Source organism: Rhinoderma darwinii, unplaced genomic scaffold, assembly GCF_050947455.1.
Source record: "Rhinoderma darwinii isolate aRhiDar2 unplaced genomic scaffold, aRhiDar2.hap1 Scaffold_4358, whole genome shotgun sequence".
NCBI classification, from domain to species: Eukaryota; Metazoa; Chordata; class Amphibia; order Anura; family Rhinodermatidae; genus Rhinoderma; species Rhinoderma darwinii.
In genome coordinates, this window is record NW_027463849.1 from 50,185 (window position 1) to 73,806 (window position 23,622).

Below are 23,622 nucleotides of genomic sequence, written 5' to 3' on the forward strand. Positions count from 1 at the left end.
ACACAAATAGCACTTTTGGAATCTGATTTTAGTCAACACATAAGGGAAGGGTGCACCGGTCCTGGAAATACTGCAATACCAGGTCAATGCGTGGAGTGGACAGAGCAAGCTCTATTTCCATCTCCCTGTTCTAAAAATCCATTTAATATATGGTCCCCAGATAGGGGACGTATCAGATATTAAACTGATAAGAACAGATACTACACTTGATCTTAGCCAAAAGGCCGAGAAGCGATAACCCGAATGGGCCGGCCGTTGACCGAGCCTGTCCCATACTGCTGTTCACCCCTTGCAGCGATTCAGCCTACTTCTAGGCAATTCCATGGGGCCCTGCAGGCTCACACACATTTACAGCTACTAAGCGGGAGGTGAATAAAGGCCGGAGAGGAAGCTACACAGGATTTGCTTCTTTTGCTTGCACCACAATGCAGTGCTGAAAGAGGAGGAATCTACATAAAAACGCCTTCCTGGCAACGCCCAAATGCCCTCCTGCCATGCAGATAAACACTGGCAGCGGCAGCAAGTGCATGCCCACAGCCACCCCTTGTTCCTTCACACCTTGTATCAGCTGTAATCCAGTCCAGTCCAGTCCAGTGCTGCCTGCTGAGCAGCACTGACCAACACTGCCTGGGCCCAGGCTTTTATCTCTGAGGCAGGCCCCATTATGATGTCAGAAAGCTGGCTCTGGAATCCTGAGGGCTCCACTATGACACGTGCAAAGTTCCGTCTGAACTTTATATAAGACGGTGCGGCTCAGTCAGTCACTCAGTGTTGCCTGAGAGGGCAACACTGCAACAGCCGGCCGCCAGGCTGTCTTTTTTTTGCACATTTATTTGCCTCCAGGAGGCCACAAGAGGGAGACAAGGGACTGCAAAATGGAAAATAGGCATCCACCAACTTTACAGACAACTTCTCTTTGCTCCTACAACCTCCATCCTTGCACAGTTTGTTATTCTTCCAGGTAACATAGTAACAAATCCAAATTGCTGCTCTCTTTGTAGGCAAGCAAGGGTTTGTTGCAACTGCAATTCTTACTTCTTCTTGGAAATGTAGGGACGACAGTACATTCCATCACATCCATCTAGTGTACACAGGTAGGTCCATTGTGGCGGGCGGGCTGCTTTAATGGCTGTTTGCTGTTCCCCCTACTCCACTCCACTATTTGACTGTGGTGCTGCATCAATCAATCAGTGGCTGGCTCAGGTGCAGCTCTTTAACCTACCTAAAAGGGAGGGCGGAGAGAAGACAAGGAAGGTGAATGAGCTGTTCCAATGTGAAATGCCGGAAACACAGAAACACAGAAGACACACACACACACACACACACACACACACACACACACACACACACACACACACACACACACACACACACACACACACACACAACAAGAGGTGGCAATGTATTAATTAATTGCATTTAATAAATGAGCTCATTATCACACATGACTGTACAAATGCATTGTCCAACAGGTGTTGAAATAATGGGATTAAAAGGGGAGATCCCATCAGAAAGACAAAAACAATAGCAAACACAAATAGCACTTTTGGAATCTGATTTTAGTCAACACATAAGGGAAGGGTGCACCGGTCCTGGAAATACTGCAATACCAGGTCAATGCGTGGAGTGGACAGAGCAAGCTCTATTTCCATCTCCCTGTTCTAAAAATCCATTTAATATATGGTCCCCAGATAGGGGACGTATCAGATATTAAACTGATAAGAACAGATACTACACTTGATCTTAGCCAAAAGGCCGAGAAGCGATAACCCGAATGGGCCGGCCGTTGACCGAGCCTGTCCCATACTGCTGTTCACCCCTTGCAGCGATTCAGCCTACTTCTAGGCAATTCCATGGGGCCCTGCAGGCTCACACACATTTACAGCTACTAAGCGGGAGGTGAATAAAGGCCGGAGAGGAAGCTACACAGGATTTGCTTCTTTTGCTTGCACCACAATGCAGTGCTGAAAGAGGAGGAATCTACATAAAAACGCCTTCCTGGCAACGCCCAAATGCCCTCCTGCCATGCAGATAAACACTGGCAGCGGCAGCAAGTGCATGCCCACAGCCACCCCTTGTTCCTTCACACCTTGTATCAGCTGTAATCCAGTCCAGTCCAGTCCAGTGCTGCCTGCTGAGCAGCACTGACCAACACTGCCTGGGCCCAGGCTTTTATCTCTGAGGCAGGCCCCATTATGATGTCAGAAAGCTGGCTCTGGAATCCTGAGGGCTCCACTATGACACGTGCAAAGTTCCGTCTGAACTTTATATAAGACGGTGCGGCTCAGTCAGTCACTCAGTGTTGCCTGAGAGGGCAACACTGCAACAGCCGGCCGCCAGGCTGTCTTTTTTTTGCACATTTATTTGCCTCCAGGAGGCCACAAGAGGGAGACAAGGGACTGCAAAATGGAAAATAGGCATCCACCAACTTTACAGACAACTTCTCTTTGCTCCTACAACCTCCATCCTTGCACAGTTTGTTATTCTTCCAGGTAACATAGTAACAAATCCAAATTGCTGCTCTCTTTGTAGGCAAGCAAGGGTTTGTTGCAACTGCAATTCTTACTTCTTCTTGGAAATGTAGGGACGACAGTACATTCCATCACATCCATCTAGTGTACACAGGTAGGTCCATTGTGGCGGGCGGGCTGCTTTAATGGCTGTTTGCTGTTCCCCCTACTCCACTCCACTATTTGACTGTGGTGCTGCATCAATCAATCAGTGGCTGGCTCAGGTGCAGCTCTTTAACCTACCTAAAAGGGAGGGCGGAGAGAAGACAAGGAAGGTGAATGAGCTGTTCCAATGTGAAATGCCGGAAACACAGAAACACAGAAGACACACACACACACACACACACACACACACACACACACACACACACACACACACACACACACACACACACACACACACACACACACACACACACACACACACACACACACACACACACACACACACACACACACACACAACAAGAGGTGGCAATGTATTAATTAATTGCATTTAATAAATGAGCTCATTATCACACATGACTGTACAAATGCATTGTCCAACAGGTGTTGAAATAATGGGATTAAAAGGGGAGATCCCATCAGAAAGACAAAAACAATAGCAAACACAAATAGCACTTTTGGAATCTGATTTTAGTCAACACATAAGGGAAGGGTGCACCGGTCCTGGAAATACTGCAATACCAGGTCAATGCGTGGAGTGGACAGAGCAAGCTCTATTTCCATCTCCCTGTTCTAAAAATCCATTTAATATATGGTCCCCAGATAGGGGACGTATCAGATATTAAACTGATAAGAACAGATACTACACTTGATCTTAGCCAAAAGGCCGAGAAGCGATAACCCGAATGGGCCGGCCGTTGACCGAGCCTGTCCCATACTGCTGTTCACCCCTTGCAGCGATTCAGCCTACTTCTAGGCAATTCCATGGGGCCCTGCAGGCTCACACACATTTACAGCTACTAAGCGGGAGGTGAATAAAGGCCGGAGAGGAAGCTACACAGGATTTGCTTCTTTTGCTTGCACCACAATGCAGTGCTGAAAGAGGAGGAATCTACATAAAAACGCCTTCCTGGCAACGCCCAAATGCCCTCCTGCCATGCAGATAAACACTGGCAGCGGCAGCAAGTGCATGCCCACAGCCACCCCTTGTTCCTTCACACCTTGTATCAGCTGTAATCCAGTCCAGTCCAGTCCAGTGCTGCCTGCTGAGCAGCACTGACCAACACTGCCTGGGCCCAGGCTTTTATCTCTGAGGCAGGCCCCATTATGATGTCAGAAAGCTGGCTCTGGAATCCTGAGGGCTCCACTATGACACGTGCAAAGTTCCGTCTGAACTTTATATAAGACGGTGCGGCTCAGTCAGTCACTCAGTGTTGCCTGAGAGGGCAACACTGCAACAGCCGGCCGCCAGGCTGTCTTTTTTTTGCACATTTATTTGCCTCCAGGAGGCCACAAGAGGGAGACAAGGGACTGCAAAATGGAAAATAGGCATCCACCAACTTTACAGACAACTTCTCTTTGCTCCTACAACCTCCATCCTTGCACAGTTTGTTATTCTTCCAGGTAACATAGTAACAAATCCAAATTGCTGCTCTCTTTGTAGGCAAGCAAGGGTTTGTTGCAACTGCAATTCTTACTTCTTCTTGGAAATGTAGGGACGACAGTACATTCCATCACATCCATCTAGTGTACACAGGTAGGTCCATTGTGGCGGGCGGGCTGCTTTAATGGCTGTTTGCTGTTCCCCCTACTCCACTCCACTATTTGACTGTGGTGCTGCATCAATCAATCAGTGGCTGGCTCAGGTGCAGCTCTTTAACCTACCTAAAAGGGAGGGCGGAGAGAAGACAAGGAAGGTGAATGAGCTGTTCCAATGTGAAATGCCGGAAACACAGAAACACAGAAGACACACACACACACACACACACACACACACACACACACACACACACACACACACACACACACACACACACACACACACACACACACACACACACACACACACAACAAGAGGTGGCAATGTATTAATTAATTGCATTTAATAAATGAGCTCATTATCACACATGACTGTACAAATGCATTGTCCAACAGGTGTTGAAATAATGGGATTAAAAGGGGAGATCCCATCAGAAAGACAAAAACAATAGCAAACACAAATAGCACTTTTGGAATCTGATTTTAGTCAACACATAAGGGAAGGGTGCACCGGTCCTGGAAATACTGCAATACCAGGTCAATGCGTGGAGTGGACAGAGCAAGCTCTATTTCCATCTCCCTGTTCTAAAAATCCATTTAATATATGGTCCCCAGATAGGGGACGTATCAGATATTAAACTGATAAGAACAGATACTACACTTGATCTTAGCCAAAAGGCCGAGAAGCGATAACCCGAATGGGCCGGCCGTTGACCGAGCCTGTCCCATACTGCTGTTCACCCCTTGCAGCGATTCAGCCTACTTCTAGGCAATTCCATGGGGCCCTGCAGGCTCACACACATTTACAGCTACTAAGCGGGAGGTGAATAAAGGCCGGAGAGGAAGCTACACAGGATTTGCTTCTTTTGCTTGCACCACAATGCAGTGCTGAAAGAGGAGGAATCTACATAAAAACGCCTTCCTGGCAACGCCCAAATGCCCTCCTGCCATGCAGATAAACACTGGCAGCGGCAGCAAGTGCATGCCCACAGCCACCCCTTGTTCCTTCACACCTTGTATCAGCTGTAATCCAGTCCAGTCCAGTCCAGTGCTGCCTGCTGAGCAGCACTGACCAACACTGCCTGGGCCCAGGCTTTTATCTCTGAGGCAGGCCCCATTATGATGTCAGAAAGCTGGCTCTGGAATCCTGAGGGCTCCACTATGACACGTGCAAAGTTCCGTCTGAACTTTATATAAGACGGTGCGGCTCAGTCAGTCACTCAGTGTTGCCTGAGAGGGCAACACTGCAACAGCCGGCCGCCAGGCTGTCTTTTTTTTGCACATTTATTTGCCTCCAGGAGGCCACAAGAGGGAGACAAGGGACTGCAAAATGGAAAATAGGCATCCACCAACTTTACAGACAACTTCTCTTTGCTCCTACAACCTCCATCCTTGCACAGTTTGTTATTCTTCCAGGTAACATAGTAACAAATCCAAATTGCTGCTCTCTTTGTAGGCAAGCAAGGGTTTGTTGCAACTGCAATTCTTACTTCTTCTTGGAAATGTAGGGACGACAGTACATTCCATCACATCCATCTAGTGTACACAGGTAGGTCCATTGTGGCGGGCGGGCTGCTTTAATGGCTGTTTGCTGTTCCCCCTACTCCACTCCACTATTTGACTGTGGTGCTGCATCAATCAATCAGTGGCTGGCTCAGGTGCAGCTCTTTAACCTACCTAAAAGGGAGGGCGGAGAGAAGACAAGGAAGGTGAATGAGCTGTTCCAATGTGAAATGCCGGAAACACAGAAACACAGAAGACACACACACACACACACACACACACACACACACACACACACACACACACACACACACACACACACACACACACACACACACACACACACACACACACACACACACACACACACAACAAGAGGTGGCAATGTATTAATTAATTGCATTTAATAAATGAGCTCATTATCACACATGACTGTACAAATGCATTGTCCAACAGGTGTTGAAATAATGGGATTAAAAGGGGAGATCCCATCAGAAAGACAAAAACAATAGCAAACACAAATAGCACTTTTGGAATCTGATTTTAGTCAACACATAAGGGAAGGGTGCACCGGTCCTGGAAATACTGCAATACCAGGTCAATGCGTGGAGTGGACAGAGCAAGCTCTATTTCCATCTCCCTGTTCTAAAAATCCATTTAATATATGGTCCCCAGATAGGGGACGTATCAGATATTAAACTGATAAGAACAGATTTTTTACTTTTTTATTGAATTATTCAGAAAATACAATACATTATATCAGAAGAATTTTGCAAAACATGAACAACAGATAAGAACAAAGAACATCAAAGTCCTGACATCAGAAAAGCAACTTAATCTTGCAGAAACATATTCCATAGATGAATATTCCAAAGGCTCTTTGCTTTCCTCAGTCCCAACCTTTTTTTGTCCAGGAGATAAAAAACGTACATCTCACTAAGAGCCAACTTAATACAGTCCTTCTCTGTAATGGAATCACGTTTAAAAAGCAAGATGTTTCTAACTTTCCACAATGCCATCTTTATACAATTTACAGTAATCCATAGAACTCGACTCTTTTCACTTGTCGGGACATTAAAAACACCATATAGTATTACTTCATGATTCAAAACATTAAGATCAGATACAAATTTCAACAGAGAACCAATATAACGCCAAACATTTTGAGCATAAAAACAATTCCAAAATAAATGTAGAACTGTCTCATCATTAAAGCATCCTGCTCTCGTACATTTTGCAGTTCTAACTAGCCTTCTCTTATGTTGAAAATCCCGGGTAGGTAAACATTGGTGTACAATTTGCCATGCTAAGTCCTTGAGTTCATTTGACAGGAAAGCCATATTGGTCATTCTCCATATTTTTTGAGTCTTTTCAACAGAATAATTTAAAACCATTGATAGTTGTTCGTTCTTCCTAACTTCCAAATTTAATTTTCTTGTATTACTTAAAACATTTGCATCAAAACCACTAATATCATACATACGAATAATTCTTTCTAAAATAGCATAATGAATTGGGGGAACATATAGAACAGGGGATGTTAAAGACAAGGTTATCCATTTTCTTTTCCTAAAAATATGACCAGCAGCATATCTTAGAAAATACGACCAATAACTATGACCGTGTAGGCCATTAAAACACATAGAAAAGAATTTCACATATAAAAACCTCTTAATGTTTGGTACATCTTTACCTCCCAATTTCTTTGCCGTAAACATAACCTCTCTTTTAATTTTATCCATTTTTGAACTCCATATAAAATGAAAGCAAATCTTATTTAAAAACTTTAAAGTGCATTCTTTCGGTGGGAAAACAATGCTTAGATATAACATTATAGGTAAAAGCAGAGATTTCATAATAAGTATCTTCCCCTCAATAGTTAATTTTCTCATTTTCCAAAAACTTATCTTCTTTTGTACTTTCTCTTTCACTATAGACCAACTTTCTTCTCCATTATTTCCACTATCAAAGATAATCCCTAAAATCTTGATCTTATTATATTGCACTTGTACTTCCGTATTGCACCATTCCCCTATTGCAAAGCAATCACATTTCTCTTTGTTTAATCTAAAGGCAGAACCCTCACAAAAGTATTCAGTTTGCCTTATTGCACGTTTCAAGGATGATTCATTTGTGCAAAAAATGTTAACATCGTCCATATAGGCTATAGTCTTGACACTTTGTCCTCCACTCCCAGGAATTGGCACACCTTTAATAATCTTATCTTTCCTTAAAAGGGTTAAAAGTGGCTCTATTGTACATATAAAAAGTATCGGGGAAAGCGGGCATCCTTGTTTAACTCCCGATTGCAAAAACACTTCTTGAGACAGAAAACCATTTACTAAAATACGACTAACACAATTTTTATATAAAAGCGCAATTCTTTCAATAATAAAATCAGGAAAGCACATTCTTTTTAAGACCATCAATAAAAATTCATGCGAGACCCTATCATAGGCCTTTTGAAAATCTAAAGATAAAATCGCCACTCTCTGTTTGCATTGTTTCTGATACCATAGAACGTCTCTGATAAGATTAAGATGATCACTTACTTTCCTCCCTGGCACTCCACATACTTGGTCACTGTGAATTACTTTGGAGATCACTTTTTTCATCCTATTTACTAAGACCTTTGCTAACACTTTGTAATCCACATTTAATAAGGTTATAGGTCTCCAGTTCTCCAATTTTGTCCTATCACCTTTCTTAAAAATCAGAGTAACTACTCCATCACGCCAGGAGGCAGGCAAAATTTTACATGAAAGAGCGTTTTTAAAAACACTTATAAGATCATCTTTTAAAATAGACCAGAAGCATAAGTAAAACTCCACGGGTAATCCGTCAGAGCCTGGTGTTTTCCCCTTAGAGAAACTTTTAAACACACTCAACAGTTCTGGTAAACTCACACTCTCACATAGACTTTCCTGATCAGAATTCTCGAGTTTTAAATCCATAGCATTTAAAAGGTCTTCAGTAAAAGAATGGTCAATTGTTTTTTTATTAAAAAGATCCTGATAAAACTTCTGCGCTTCTACTAAAATCTCGTCATTTGTCTTCTTACCTTCCATCTCGACAATCATTCCTTTATTTTCCACCACTTTTTTAAAGAAAAACCTTGAACATTTCTCATCATTTTCTAAACATTGCACTTTTGCATTAAAAATCACCTCCTTACCTTTTGCACTTATCGCATTCTTGATATCACTTTTTGTCATTGCAATAACATCATCCATTTCTAGACCCTCTTGTTTTAACCTGTAATACGTCTGCATTTTTGTGTTCAATACTTTAAACCACTGTTTTTTTTCCCTGGCCTTTTGCATCCCTTTCCTAATAAAAAACTGTTTTATCCATTTCTTTACCTCCTCCCACCATGCCAGAATACTCTCGTATTTAGACTGACCCAACCTCCATTTTTTATATACAAGAATAAACTCATTTTTAATTTGCATATCTTCCAGCAATGTAGTATTGAGTTTCCAGACTCCTCTTCCTTTCTCCAGGCCAGGTAAAGTGACATGTGCATACAAACATTTATGATCTGAGAATATATTAGATAAAAGAGAAATATTATTCAATTTAACACTATCTGATATTAAAACAAAATCTATTCTAGATTTACAGACATTATTCTCCCAAGTATATCCAGGGTCATTGGGATGTAAACTCTTCCACATATCAGAGAGATTAAAATCTATTGTAAAATTTTTAAGTTGTTTCTCTGTTTTATCCGTTCTCACATGTACACTTCTACTCTCACGCTGTTCACCACTCATATTACAATTAAAATCACCAGCCATTAGAATCGGTGTTGGCCCTGGGATAAAAACTTGCATATCATTAAGCAAATCAGCCCTTTCTTGTTTCTCAGGTGAAGCATACACATTTATCAACTTGATCTCTAACCCATTATACTTGACATTCACCTGTAGAGCTCTCCCAGGAACAATCTCAAAATATGACAATATTTGTATATCTGAACCTCTAAATAAAACCCCAACACCCGAATTTTTATTTATGTTATCTCCAGACCAGACTGATGGCCCAATAGTCCAGTCCTTCCGGATATCACTGTAGTTTGGGCTGTGATCAATTGCACATTCCTGTAAAAAATAAATAGAACAGTCCACAGACTCCAAATACTTAAACAAAGCAGCCCTCCGTGTGGGGCTCTTCAAACTTCTCACATTAAGTGAGGCATATTTTAAAGATGCCATCTAATAGATGATTTTATCAGCTGGAGCTCGAACTTTCGGATATAAAGCCCAATAGTGACTCTGGACTTACAAAATCCTCAATATTGAAAGGATCAGACGCTGACATTAGTGGTATTAGAGGCCTTGACATTAGCTGACATGTATCAATTTCTTCAGCACTCATCTTTGAGGGTCTTTTAACTCCCAGGGGTTGCTCCTCCCCGTCTTTTTTGCCTTTCTTGCGTTTTGTTTCCCTTAAGGCGACTTCCATGGCTTCCTCACTTGATCTGGGCTTTCCACCAGCTACAGCCTCAGCAGGGAGTGCCCTCCCCACCTCAGCTGCAGCAGCAGAGTGCCCCACAAGCTCCACCCCGGTCTTGATTTTTACTGTTGGCTTCTCAGCAAGTAGTTTTGGCTGCTCAGGTTGATTACTCCCCCCTGGGTCCGCAGCAGGGAGCCCAACCTGGACAGCGCCACTCCTTCCAGCCACTCGATCAGCCCAAGATCTGGATGTACGCATACTGCAGTCCTTAAAGGCATGACCTTCTTCTCCACAAACATTGCAGACCATTGTGCTGCAGTCCTTAGACAGATGACCTTCTTTATTACAGCGACCACAAAAGACAGCCGGACTTTCACAACCATCTGCAGTGTGGCCAAATTTCTTGCACTTCCTGCAAAACAGAGGCATCTCTGGGTAAAAGAGATATCCCTTGTCACGCCCAATGGAAAAGTTTGATGGTGGATGACACAGTCCCCCAACACCACCTGGATCTCCAGCCAATTTAACAAAAAACTTGTGTTTGCCAGTCCACAAATCTTCCGAGTTCATGACCTTATGCGAATATTTTATGCTACTGCAGTATTTTCTCAGAAACAAAGCAATGTCCTCCACAGGCACAAAAGGGTTATACATACATACCACCAAAGGCACATCCCCACCAGAATAAAGGATGGTTACGGTCAGTCCATCGAGCTCCGGGTTCTCTTTGCAGGTCTTGAGTACCTCAAATAAATTTTGGCAGGCAGAAATAGAATCCAAGGTCAAAATGTAGGCTCCTTTCCTGGAATCCCTCAGGCAAACGATGGTCTCCTTCTTCACCAACAAGATCTTGTAAAGGATTTCTCTCACGAAGTAAGGTAACTGGAACCGATCCACCTTGCTCTCCTCCACTTCAAATCGAAACGAAAAACGAATCCGCGCTTCGCCGGCTGGAATATAACGGATGATCACACCCATGATGATCGATCGCCTTTTCGGTCTTGTTCGTAGTCTTCCCCCTATAGCAGCAGGTGGCTTAAGACAGCAAGCTGCCGATGCCACAAGGCCGAAGGAAGAGCGTACTCCCAAGGTCCCCCTAGCTAAACCACTTGAGCTTAGCCAGAAGGCCGAGAAGCGATAACCCGAATGGGCCGGCCGTTGACCGAGCCTGTCCCATACTGCTGTTCACCCCTTGCAGCGATTCAGCCTACTTCTAGGCAATTCCATGGGGCCCTGCAGGCTCACACACATTTACAGCTACTAAGCGGGAGGTGAATAAAGGCCGGAGAGGAAGCTACACAGGATTTGCTTCTTTTGCTTGCACCACAATGCAGTGCTGAAAGAGGAGGAATCTACATAAAAACGCCTTCCTGGCAACGCCCAAATGCCCTCCTGCCATGCAGATAAACACTGGCAGCGGCAGCAAGTGCATGCCCACAGCCACCCCTTGTTCCTTCACACCTTGTATCAGCTGTAATCCAGTCCAGTCCAGTCCAGTGCTGCCTGCTGAGCAGCACTGACCAACACTGCCTGGGCCCAGGCTTTTATCTCTGAGGCAGGCCCCATTATGATGTCAGAAAGCTGGCTCTGGAATCCTGAGGGCTCCACTATGACACGTGCAAAGTTCCGTCTGAACTTTATATAAGACGGTGCGGCTCAGTCAGTCACTCAGTGTTGCCTGAGAGGGCAACACTGCAACAGCCGGCCGCCAGGCTGTCTTTTTTTTGCACATTTATTTGCCTCCAGGAGGCCACAAGAGGGAGACAAGGGACTGCAAAATGGAAAATAGGCATCCACCAACTTTACAGACAACTTCTCTTTGCTCCTACAACCTCCATCCTTGCACAGTTTGTTATTCTTCCAGGTAACATAGTAACAAATCCAAATTGCTGCTCTCTTTGTAGGCAAGCAAGGGTTTGTTGCAACTGCAATTCTTACTTCTTCTTGGAAATGTAGGGACGACAGTACATTCCATCACATCCATCTAGTGTACACAGGTAGGTCCATTGTGGCGGGCGGGCTGCTTTAATGGCTGTTTGCTGTTCCCCCTACTCCACTCCACTATTTGACTGTGGTGCTGCATCAATCAATCAGTGGCTGGCTCAGGTGCAGCTCTTTAACCTACCTAAAAGGGAGGGCGGAGAGAAGACAAGGAAGGTGAATGAGCTGTTCCAATGTGAAATGCCGGAAACACAGAAACACAGAAGACACACACACACACACACACACACACACACACACACACACACACACACACACACACACACACACACACACACAACAAGAGGTGGCAATGTATTAATTAATTGCATTTAATAAATGAGCTCATTATCACACATGACTGTACAAATGCATTGTCCAACAGGTGTTGAAATAATGGGATTAAAAGGGGAGATCCCATCAGAAAGACAAAAACAATAGCAAACACAAATAGCACTTTTGGAATCTGATTTTAGTCAACACATAAGGGAAGGGTGCACCGGTCCTGGAAATACTGCAATACCAGGTCAATGCGTGGAGTGGACAGAGCAAGCTCTATTTCCATCTCCCTGTTCTAAAAATCCATTTAATATATGGTCCCCAGATAGGGGACGTATCAGATATTAAACTGATAAGAACAGATTTTTTTTTTTTTTTTTTTTTTTTTTTTTTTTATTAAACCATTCAGGTTTTTTTGAATAAAACCGAGAACTGTAGTTGTTCAAACCACCTCTCTATTTTTCAAAAAATCTCATCACTCTGGTTCATTATTTTATTTTTCCATCAAATACAAGATAAATCAAACAAATTCCTCAAACTAAATACCTCCATTTCAACATTCGCCATATCCCTTCCGCATCCATACCTCTTTCTAGATCCCATTTATAATAAAAATACAATTTAGCCAATACCATACTAACCACATCCTCCATCTCAAATACTTCTCTTTTATACACATTCAAATTCCTCGTATTCCACAATACTTCTTTCACACAAGTCAGAAAAATCCACAACACTCTATCCTTTTCACTACCCAAACTACACAAACCAAACAAGACAATTTCATACGTCAAAACCTTCAAACCAGTCAATTCTTCACACAACCCACTCAACTTTTTCCAAACATCCTTTGCATGCTTACACGACCAAAACACATGACTCACATCCTCATCATCCCCACAACCTTCTCTCGGACACCTTTCAGATGCAACCAAACCTCTTCTTTTCTGAACACTCCTTACAGGCAACACTCCATGTACCGACATCCATAACAAATCTTTCTGCTTATTTGACACATCATACGTAACAATCTTCTTCCACACAGACTTAGACTCCTTCGAATTCAAACCATTTACAGAACACATCACATTATTCATACACATACTTCTCACAACATTCTTTTCACTCAGAAATCTCTCCATTCTTACATCCTCTAGCTGGAATTTTTTGATAAATTTTTCTACATACAAATACCACCCTGTGCACTGAAAAGCAATTGGTTTACATAAATTCCGTTTTTCCCACCTTAAACGCTGAATCACCGTTCCAGCTAAATACTTCGACATTCTAGAAGCCTTGGATTCTTTAAATAAAAGCTCAACAAAAAAACGTACACAATTAATTCCAATGAAAATCTCCAAATTTGGGAAATCCAAGCCTCCATTACGTCTGCTTTTCATTAGAATTTCTCTCCTTGCCTTCTCAATCCCGCTCCCCCATAAAAAAAGGAACAAAACTCTATTCACTTTTTTTAACATAGCAACAGCAGGAGGAAAAACCAAAGCAACATATAAAATCATAGGTAGAATAATGCTTTTGACAATTAAAACCTTCCCCGAAAAAGAAAGATCCCTCATTCTCCACATTTCCAACTTTCTCACAATCCTACCACCTAACTCATCCCAACTTTCTCTCCCTTTCAACTCATCATCAAACACAATACCCAAAATTTTCACACCATTCACCTGTTCCATATCAGGATCACTCACCCGTTCATTACTGAAGAAAAATTTAAATTTGCTCTTACCCCAATTTATTTTAAAAGCAGACGCAATACAAAACATATTTACAATCAACTTCACTCTGGACATATCATACACTGAATCACACAATACACAAATATCATCCATATATCCCAAAGCTTTCACACGCTTTCCATCACACCCGGGCACCACCAAACCTTTCACAACCTTATCATTTCTAATCATTTGCAACAATGGTTCAATCGCACAAATAAAAAGGATGGGAGACAACGGACAACCCTGTCGCACACCAGACATAATACTAAATGATTCTGAAAAAAACCCATTCACCTGCACACAACTCTTTGCATTCGCGTATAATTTCTTCAACAAACTCACAAACTGAACCGGAAAACCCATTCTCTCTAACACTTTGAACAAAAACACATGCGCCACACGATCAAACGCTTTCTCAAAATCTAACGCACACACAATCACCTTCTTATTCCGACCCTTACAATCCTCAAGCATGTCCCGCACCAACGCCACATTCTCATGCAATTTCCTTTTCGGTACCGCACATACCTGATCCTCATCAATCACACACCCAATAACATTCCTCATACGATTCGCAATCAGCTTGGCAAAAATTTTATAATCCGTATTAAGCAAAGTAATTGGTCGCCAGTTTTCTAACCGTCTCTTATCTCCTTTTTTATGCAACAAAACTACCATACCCTTCTTCATCACATCACACATATTCATCCCAGAAAACAACACTCTCATAACATCTATAACATCCTTCCCAATTATATCCCAATATTTCCCATAGAACTCAGCTGGTATTCCATCGATCCCTGGAGACTTATTTTTAGCCATACTTCCCACCACATCCTTTACTTCACCATCCATAATCTCACCAAGCAAAGACTCATATTCACTTTCAGGAACAAAATTACCCACAATATCCAAAAACTCCTCATCATCACCCAGATCACACTTCTTCAAATCATACAGTTGTTTATAAAAATCAGACACCACATCAATCACATCCTTACCAAACACCTCTTTATCATCCTTATCCAATAACACATTCATTCCACTTTTCCCACCACACATTTTTTTAAAGAAAAATCTAGTGCACTTCTCGTGATTATCTCTAACCTCCACCTTAGATCTAAATATTATTTCTTTCCCTTTCTCTCGGAACCACTCCTTAATATCTTTTTTTGTTTTTTCCAAATCGTGTCTTACATCCATACCCAAATTTTTACATTGTTGAAGGAACGTCATCCGCATATTAAAGCGTGAATATTCTAATCTTTTCCTTCTCGCTCTTCTATACCCTATCTGTCTAAAGAAACCACCAATCTTTTTTTTCACCCATACCCACCATTCACACACATTAGAGAAAGAACTTTTCTTCCTAACCCAAAACCCATATTTTTTCCCAAACCTAGTTTTCACCCTTTCATCACTCAGAAAACTAACATTCATCTTCCATACCCCTCTACCATAAAAGAAATTATTTATAACAAAAACCCCCAACAAACACTCGTGATCTGAAAACCACACTCTCTCCTGCGCATAATCTACACATTTCATTGCTGAAATAGAAAAAAAGAAAAAGTCCAGACGAGAATCTGTTCTTCCGTCATCGGCATGGTAAGTAAATGGACCTGGTTTCCTGGTGACAGCGTCCTGCAAAGCAAAGTCCTGCAAAATTTTATTCCACAAAACTCCAGTGACATCCACATTAGACTCTGTGGACCCAGCTCGGGCCTGCTTCTCCAGGATACAGTTAATGTCACCAACAATAATTACAGGAACTTTACCATGAAGAAAAAATTTTAAAGAATCAAAAAGTGCCAACCTATCAGTTTTCACAGCATGGCCATAGATATTAATTAGCCTAAACTGCCACCCCTTATAGGATAGTAACACACAGACACATCTTCCTTCCTGTATAATTTGAGTCTGTTTGATGACAAACTCATTATTTTTAAAAAGAATACCAATTCCATCATTCCTATTTGTGGAAGAAAAAGACCAAATTGCTTCCCCAAACTTCCATTCTTCTTTCCTAGGCATTTTTGACAAACCACATTCTTGTACGCAAACAATGTCACTGCCCTTAGAGGCCAAAAAGTCCAGGACTGCAGCACGCTTGTGAGCAGAGGAGAACACCCGTACATTTTGTGAGACAATTTTTAATCTCAAAGACATGCGGGCATAGTATTGTTAGTGCAATGGAAAACCATGGAAAAAACCAGAACATATCACGTCCCAGGGAAATACATCGCTCTTTCCAAATTTGCCACATTGACTTCACTGAGGAAACCTTCCCCAGGAGAGCTGGGTACTTCTGAGGCCACCTCAGATGACTTAGGGCTAGAACTGGAGTCACTATCCAGCAAAGAAAAAGGATTTGCATGAGCAGAATCTTCCAATAAGCCTATCTTAAGTCTCTTCACCGCCTTTCCAGACTTCCCCCTTTTTGAGACAACTTTATGGAAGATTTCCGCACTAGTGGCACTAGGCATCCTGGCCTCCTTCTCGTCCTCCTCCGATATTGACCACTCCACTTTTGCTGAATCGTCCATTTTTGACTCTGGGCTAGAAAAGGACAAAATTTGCATACTTGCACCGTTATCAGGGTATGCACACCCACTAGGTGGCGCTGTGTCTTTACCTTCCATAGGTATAACCCCAGGTGTCTCATCAACAGTTGGCTCTGCAGGAGGGACCACACCCAACTCCATGCTGTCAGTATGTGAGGTTAGAACCTCTCCTAATCCAGCTTTCCCAGGGTCCTGAGAAGCAGCCACAGAAACATTGCCAGCTGGCTCTGAAATTACCTCAGAAGAGGCAGCAAGGGAACTTGTTGTTCTCACCTGTCTGCCCCATGTTCTTCTCTCTTGTCCTAAGAAAGGAAACACCTTTGGACATTTCCTACAGGTATGACCAGGCAAACCACAAATATCACACCTGGATGGGGAAATACATGCACTAGCCTCATGTCCTGTTTCCTTGCAATTTCTGCAAACTTTGCCTTTGCATGCATCTTTGGTATGCCCGTAGGAAAAACATGATCTACAAAAGCATGGCATATCTTGGTAGTACAGATATCCCTTATTCCCACCAATGGAAAAATTAGCAGGAGGATTCATCACTCCTCCAATACAGCTGGAGTCAGGTTTCAGCCTGACCCAGTACTTGATATCACCATTAAAGACTCCCCATAGGTTCTTCTGCTCCACACCACCTCTAACATGGGTACAGTAATGAGCTAAAAAAGCCCTGACCAGCCTTCTATCCAAAAATGGGTTATACATATGAATTGTTATACATTTCTCCACTGTAGAAAAAAGAGGTTGCACTTCAATGGATGTTAATGCCTCATGCATGTGTTTTTCCTTTAGCAACTGAAAAACGTTTAAACAGTAGGCGGCCTCAAAAAAGGATACATCATATGTAGCAATATTGCTGAAAGCTTGGATACAGAATACCTCTACCAACTTAACTCCAGCCAGGTCCAGAAGGATGTTCTCAATGATATGTCCAGTATCAACTTCGTCTCTCCTCTGCTCATTCACCACGAAACGGATAGTGTTACGCACAGCTGCCATCTTGAAATGGAATGCCCAACGGCACGATGATCGCTCCCAAAAACGTCGGATAGGACTCCACGAAAGACCGAACCCCCGGCCCAGACCAGGCAATAAACCTGATCTGAGCCAAAAGGCCGAGAAGCGATAACCCGAATGGGCCGGCCGTTGACCGAGCCTGTCCCATACTGCTGTTCACCCCTTGCAGCGATTCAGCCTACTTCTAGGCAATTCCATGGGGCCCTGCAGGCTCACACACATTTACAGCTACTAAGCGGGAGGTGAATAAAGGCCGGAGAGGAAGCTACACAGGATTTGCTTCTTTTGCTTGCACCACAATGCAGTGCTGAAAGAGGAGGAATCTACATAAAAACGCCTTCCTGGCAACGCCCAAATGCCCTCCTGCCATGCAGATAAACACTGGCAGCGGCAGCAAGTGCATGCCCACAGCCACCCCTTGTTCCTTCACACCTTGTATCAGCTGTAATCCAGTCCAGTCCAGTCCAGTGCTGCCTGCTGAGCAGCACTGACCAACACTGCCTGGGCCCAGGCTTTTATCTCTGAGGCAGGCCCCATTATGATGTCAGAAAGCTGGCTCTGGAATCCTGAGGGCTCCACTATGACACGTGCAAAGTTCCGTCTGAACTTTATATAAGACGGTGCGGCTCAGTCAGTCACTCAGTGTTGCCTGAGAGGGCAACACTGCAACAGCCGGCCGCCAGGCTGTCTTTTTTTTGCACATTTATTTGCCTCCAGGAGGCCACAAGAGGGAGACAAGGGACTGCAAAATGGAAAATAGGCATCCACCAACTTTACAGACAACTTCTCTTTGCTCCTACAACCTCCATCCTTGCACAGTTTGTTATTCTTCCAGGTAACATAGTAACAAATCCAAATTGCTGCTCTCTTTGTAGGCAAGCAAGGGTTTGTTGCAACTGCAATTCTTACTTCTTCTTGGAAATGTAGGGACGACAGTACATTCCATCACATCCATCTAGTGTACACAGGTAGGTCCATTGTGGCGGGCGGGCTGCTTTAATGGCTGTTTGCTGTTCCCCCTACTCCACTCCACTATTTGACTGTGGTGCTGCATCAATCAATCAGTGGCTGGCTCAGGTGCAGCTCTTTAACCTACCTAAAAGGGAGGGCGGAGAGAAGACAAGGAAGGTGAATGAGCTGTTCCAATGTGAAATGCCGGAAACACAGAAACACAGAAGACACACACACACACACACACACACACACACACACACACACACACACACACACACACACACACACACACACACACACACACACACACACACACACACACACACACACACACACACACACACACACACACACACACACACACACACACACACACACACAACAAGAGGTGGCAATGTATTAATTAATTGCATTTAATAAATGAGCTCATTATCACACATGACTGTACAAATGCATTGTCCAACAGGTGTTGAAATAATGGGATTAAAAGGGGAGATCCCATCAGAAAGACAAAAACAATAGCAAACACAAATAGCACTTTTGGAATCTGATTTTAGTCAACACATAAGGGAAGGGTGCACCGGTCCTGGAAATACTGCAATACCAGGTCAATGCGTGGAGTGGACAGAGCAAGCTCTATTTCCATCTCCCTGTTCTAAAAATCCATTTAATATATGGTCCCCAGATAGGGGACGTATCAGATATTAAACTGATAAGAACAGATACTACACTTGATCTTAGCCAAAAGGCCGAGAAGCGATAACCCGAATGGGCCGGCCGTTGACCGAGCCTGTCCCATACTGCTGTTCACCCCTTGCAGCGATTCAGCCTACTTCTAGGCAATTCCATGGGGCCCTGCAGGCTCACACACATTTACAGCTACTAAGCGGGAGGTGAATAAAGGCCGGAGAGGAAGCTACACAGGATTTGCTTCTTTTGCTTGCACCACAATGCAGTGCTGAAAGAGGAGGAATCTACATAAAAACGCCTTCCTGGCAACGCCCAAATGCCCTCCTGCCATGCAGATAAACACTGGCAGCGGCAGCAAGTGCATGCCCACAGCCACCCCTTGTTCCTTCACACCTTGTATCAGCTGTAATCCAGTCCAGTCCAGTCCAGTGCTGCCTGCTGAGCAGCACTGACCAACACTGCCTGGGCCCAGGCTTTTATCTCTGAGGCAGGCCCCATTATGATGTCAGAAAGCTGGCTCTGGAATCCTGAGGGCTCCACTATGACACGTGCAAAGTTCCGTCTGAACTTTATATAAGACGGTGCGGCTCAGTCAGTCACTCAGTGTTGCCTGAGAGGGCAACACTGCAACAGCCGGCCGCCAGGCTGTCTTTTTTTTGCACATTTATTTGCCTCCAGGAGGCCACAAGAGGGAGACAAGGGACTGCAAAATGGAAAATAGGCATCCACCAACTTTACAGACAACTTCTCTTTGCTCCTACAACCTCCATCCTTGCACAGTTTGTTATTCTTCCAGGTAACATAGTAACAAATCCAAATTGCTGCTCTCTTTGTAGGCAAGCAAGGGTTTGTTGCAACTGCAATTCTTACTTCTTCTTGGAAATGTAGGGACGACAGTACATTCCATCACATCCATCTAGTGTACACAGGTAGGTCCATTGTGGCGGGCGGGCTGCTTTAATGGCTGTTTGCTGTTCCCCCTACTCCACTCCACTATTTGACTGTGGTGCTGCATCAATCAATCAGTGGCTGGCTCAGGTGCAGCTCTTTAACCTACCTAAAAGGGAGGGCGGAGAGAAGACAAGGAAGGTGAATGAGCTGTTCCAATGTGAAATGCCGGAAACACAGAAACACAGAAGACACACACACACACACACACACACACACACACACACACACACACACACACACACACACACACACACACACACACACACACACACACACACACACACACACACACAACAAGAGGTGGCAATGTATTAATTAATTGCATTTAATAAATGAGCTCATTATCACACATGACTGTACAAATGCATTGTCCAACAGGTGTTGAAATAATGGGATTAAAAGGGGAGATCCCATCAGAAAGACAAAAACAATAGCAAACACAAATAGCACTTTTGGAATCTGATTTTAGTCAACACATAAGGGAAGGGTGCACCGGTCCTGGAAATACTGCAATACCAGGTCAATGCGTGGAGTGGACAGAGCAAGCTCTATTTCCATCTCCCTGTTCTAAAAATCCATTTAATATATGGTCCCCAGATAGGGGACGTATCAGATATTAAACTGATAAGAACAGATACTACACTTGATCTTAGCCAAAAGGCCGAGAAGCGATAACCCGAATGGGCCGGCCGTTGACCGAGCCTGTCCCATACTGCTGTTCACCCCTTGCAGCGATTCAGCCTACTTCTAGGCAATTCCATGGGGCCCTGCAGGCTCACACACATTTACAGCTACTAAGCGGGAGGTGAATAAAGGCCGGAGAGGAAGCTACACAGGATTTGCTTCTTTTGCTTGCACCACAATGCAGTGCTGAAAGAGGAGGAATCTACATAAAAACGCCTTCCTGGCAACGCCCAAATGCCCTCCTGCCATGCAGATAAACACTGGCAGCGGCAGCAAGTGCATGCCCACAGCCACCCCTTGTTCCTTCACACCTTGTATCAGCTGTAATCCAGTCCAGTCCAGTCCAGTGCTGCCTGCTGAGCAGCACTGACCAACACTGCCTGGGCCCAGGCTTTTATCTCTGAGGCAGGCCCCATTATGATGTCAGAAAGCTGGCTCTGGAATCCTGAGGGCTCCACTATGACACGTGCAAAGTTCCGTCTGAACTTTATATAAGACGGTGCGGCTCAGTCAGTCACTCAGTGTTGCCTGAGAGGGCAACACTGCAACAGCCGGCCGCCAGGCTGTCTTTTTTTTGCACATTTATTTGCCTCCAGGAGGCCACAAGAGGGAGACAAGGGACTGCAAAATGGAAAATAGGCATCCACCAACTTTACAGACAACTTCTCTTTGCTCCTACAACCTCCATCCTTGCACAGTTTGTTATTCTTCCAGGTAACATAGTAACAAATCCAAATTGCTGCTCTCTTTGTAGGCAAGCAAGGGTTTGTTGCAACTGCAATTCTTACTTCTTCTTGGAAATGTAGGGACGACAGTACATTCCATCACATCCATCTAGTGTACACAGGTAGGTCCATTGTGGCGGGCGGGCTGCTTTAATGGCTGTTTGCTGTTCCCCCTACTCCACTCCACTATTTGACTGTGGTGCTGCATCAATCAATCAGTGGCTGGCTCAGGTGCAGCTCTTTAACCTACCTAAAAGGGAGGGCGGAGAGAAGACAAGGAAGGTGAATGAGCTGTTCCAATGTGAAATGCCGGAAACACAGAAACACAGAAGACACACACACACACACACACACACACACACACACACACACACACACACACACACACACACACACACACACACACACACACACACACACACACACACACACACACACACACACACACACACACAACAAGAGGTGGCAATGTATTAATTAATTGCATTTAATAAATGAGCTCATTATCACACATGACTGTACAAATGCATTGTCCAACAGGTGTTGAAATAATGGGATTAAAAGGGGAGATCCCATCAGAAAGACAAAAACAATAGCAAACACAAATAGCACTTTTGGAATCTGATTTTAGTCAACACATAAGGGAAGGGTGCACCGGTCCTGGAAATACTGCAATACCAGGTCAATGCGTGGAGTGGACAGAGCAAGCTCTATTTCCATCTCCCTGTTCTAAAAATCCATTTAATATATGGTCCCCAGATAGGGGACGTATCAGATATTAAACTGATAAGAACAGATTTTTTTTTTTTTTTATTGAAAGCCCGAGTCGTGCTTTCTATCACCCAAGTGCATAAAAAGTGCAGAGGTGCCACACAAAAAGTGCACAAGGATGCGGTCTATCGCAGCCCTTCTCTTAAAAGAGAGAGGCCCCGCATAACCATTCCCTGACCCTCCAAACCATAGGCCTAGAGGATCAAGGATCGATGGTCCCCCCTCGCCGAAGCTTAGGGAGACCCAAACACACTCCTAGGCTTCTACCTGGGCTGCCACCCCAGTGTCCACCTAGGAGCCTGCATCCTAGTTGCACCTCCCCTCCGAAGAAGGGAGGCCGGGTTGCAGGGGAAAAAGGAACCAGAAGGCCACACATTTTCCCCCTAGACCTCAGGAGGGTCCCAAAAGGGCACCGCATCCCAAAATCCTTGTGACAAACGTGACAAACACACAGTGAAAAACAAAATTAAATAAGTGGATGTGCGCTGTGATACAGCCTGGACATCCGCCAGGTATAAAAAAATTCCTCATCTCCCAGCCAGAAGGCCGGGAGAATAAAGGTGTGTGCTCATATAGCGTGAAAGAGAGTGCGTGCAAGTGTGCCTTCACTCAGTGGGATCCCACCCCCAGTGAGTTAGGGCACCCCAGGGTCACCAGCCCTGGGGCACATAGCAACTCGGGCTTCCAAACTACCCGGCCTAATGACCTCGATCCGGCGGTCGCCTGGTCACCTACAAATGGTACCTTTAAACCAAATGCGTACACCAGAGCGATGACCGTTGTGGTTCCCTGCCCTCACCTCGGCGTTCTGTCATCCCCCTACGATGGCCCACGTACCACCGGCAGGGATGATTACTAACCTCAGCTTGAGCAGATACTACACTTGATCTTAGCCAAAAGGCCGAGAAGCGATAACCCGAATGGGCCGGCCGTTGACCGAGCCTGTCCCATACTGCTGTTCACCCCTTGCAGCGATTCAGCCTACTTCTAGGCAATTCCATGGGGCCCTGCAGGCTCACACACATTTACAGCTACTAAGCGGGAGGTGAATAAAGGCCGGAGAGGAAGCTACACAGGATTTGCT

General features: G+C 44.2%; 9 non-coding genes and 1 pseudogene across 9 annotated transcripts; all 10 read right to left on the minus strand.

Moving 5' to 3' along the window:
* Positions 1-45: 45 nt before the first annotated feature.
* Positions 46-236, minus strand: LOC142713768 (U2 spliceosomal RNA). The gene has a single exon (XR_012870176.1). It is a non-coding gene; the product is annotated as a U2 spliceosomal RNA (small nuclear RNA).
* Positions 237-1,576: 1,340 nt separating this feature from the next.
* LOC142713769 (U2 spliceosomal RNA) lies at positions 1,577-1,767 on the minus strand. The gene has a single exon (XR_012870177.1). It is a non-coding gene; the product is annotated as a U2 spliceosomal RNA (small nuclear RNA).
* A 1,396-nt stretch (positions 1,768-3,163) lies between these two features.
* On the minus strand, positions 3,164-3,354 carry LOC142713770 (U2 spliceosomal RNA). Its single transcript, XR_012870178.1, has one exon. It is a non-coding gene; the product is annotated as a U2 spliceosomal RNA (small nuclear RNA).
* Positions 3,355-4,714: 1,360 nt separating this feature from the next.
* Positions 4,715-4,905, minus strand: LOC142713771 (U2 spliceosomal RNA). The gene has a single exon (XR_012870179.1). It is a non-coding gene; the product is annotated as a U2 spliceosomal RNA (small nuclear RNA).
* Positions 4,906-6,277: 1,372 nt separating this feature from the next.
* LOC142713749 (U2 spliceosomal RNA) lies at positions 6,278-6,468 on the minus strand. Its single transcript, XR_012870166.1, has one exon. It is a non-coding gene; the product is annotated as a U2 spliceosomal RNA (small nuclear RNA).
* A 6,176-nt stretch (positions 6,469-12,644) lies between these two features.
* LOC142713758 (U2 spliceosomal RNA) lies at positions 12,645-12,839 on the minus strand. Its single transcript, XR_012870171.1, has one exon. It is a non-coding gene; the product is annotated as a U2 spliceosomal RNA (small nuclear RNA).
* A 6,448-nt stretch (positions 12,840-19,287) lies between these two features.
* On the minus strand, positions 19,288-19,478 carry LOC142713772 (U2 spliceosomal RNA). Its single transcript, XR_012870180.1, has one exon. It is a non-coding gene; the product is annotated as a U2 spliceosomal RNA (small nuclear RNA).
* Positions 19,479-20,840: 1,362 nt separating this feature from the next.
* LOC142713773 (U2 spliceosomal RNA) lies at positions 20,841-21,031 on the minus strand. Its single transcript, XR_012870181.1, has one exon. It is a non-coding gene; the product is annotated as a U2 spliceosomal RNA (small nuclear RNA).
* Positions 21,032-22,411: 1,380 nt separating this feature from the next.
* Positions 22,412-22,593, minus strand: LOC142713757 (U2 spliceosomal RNA). The gene has a single exon (XR_012870170.1). It is a non-coding gene; the product is annotated as a U2 spliceosomal RNA (small nuclear RNA).
* Positions 22,594-23,381: 788 nt separating this feature from the next.
* Positions 23,382-23,451, minus strand: LOC142713762 (U2 spliceosomal RNA; annotated as a pseudogene).
* Positions 23,452-23,622: the final 171 nt, after the last annotated feature.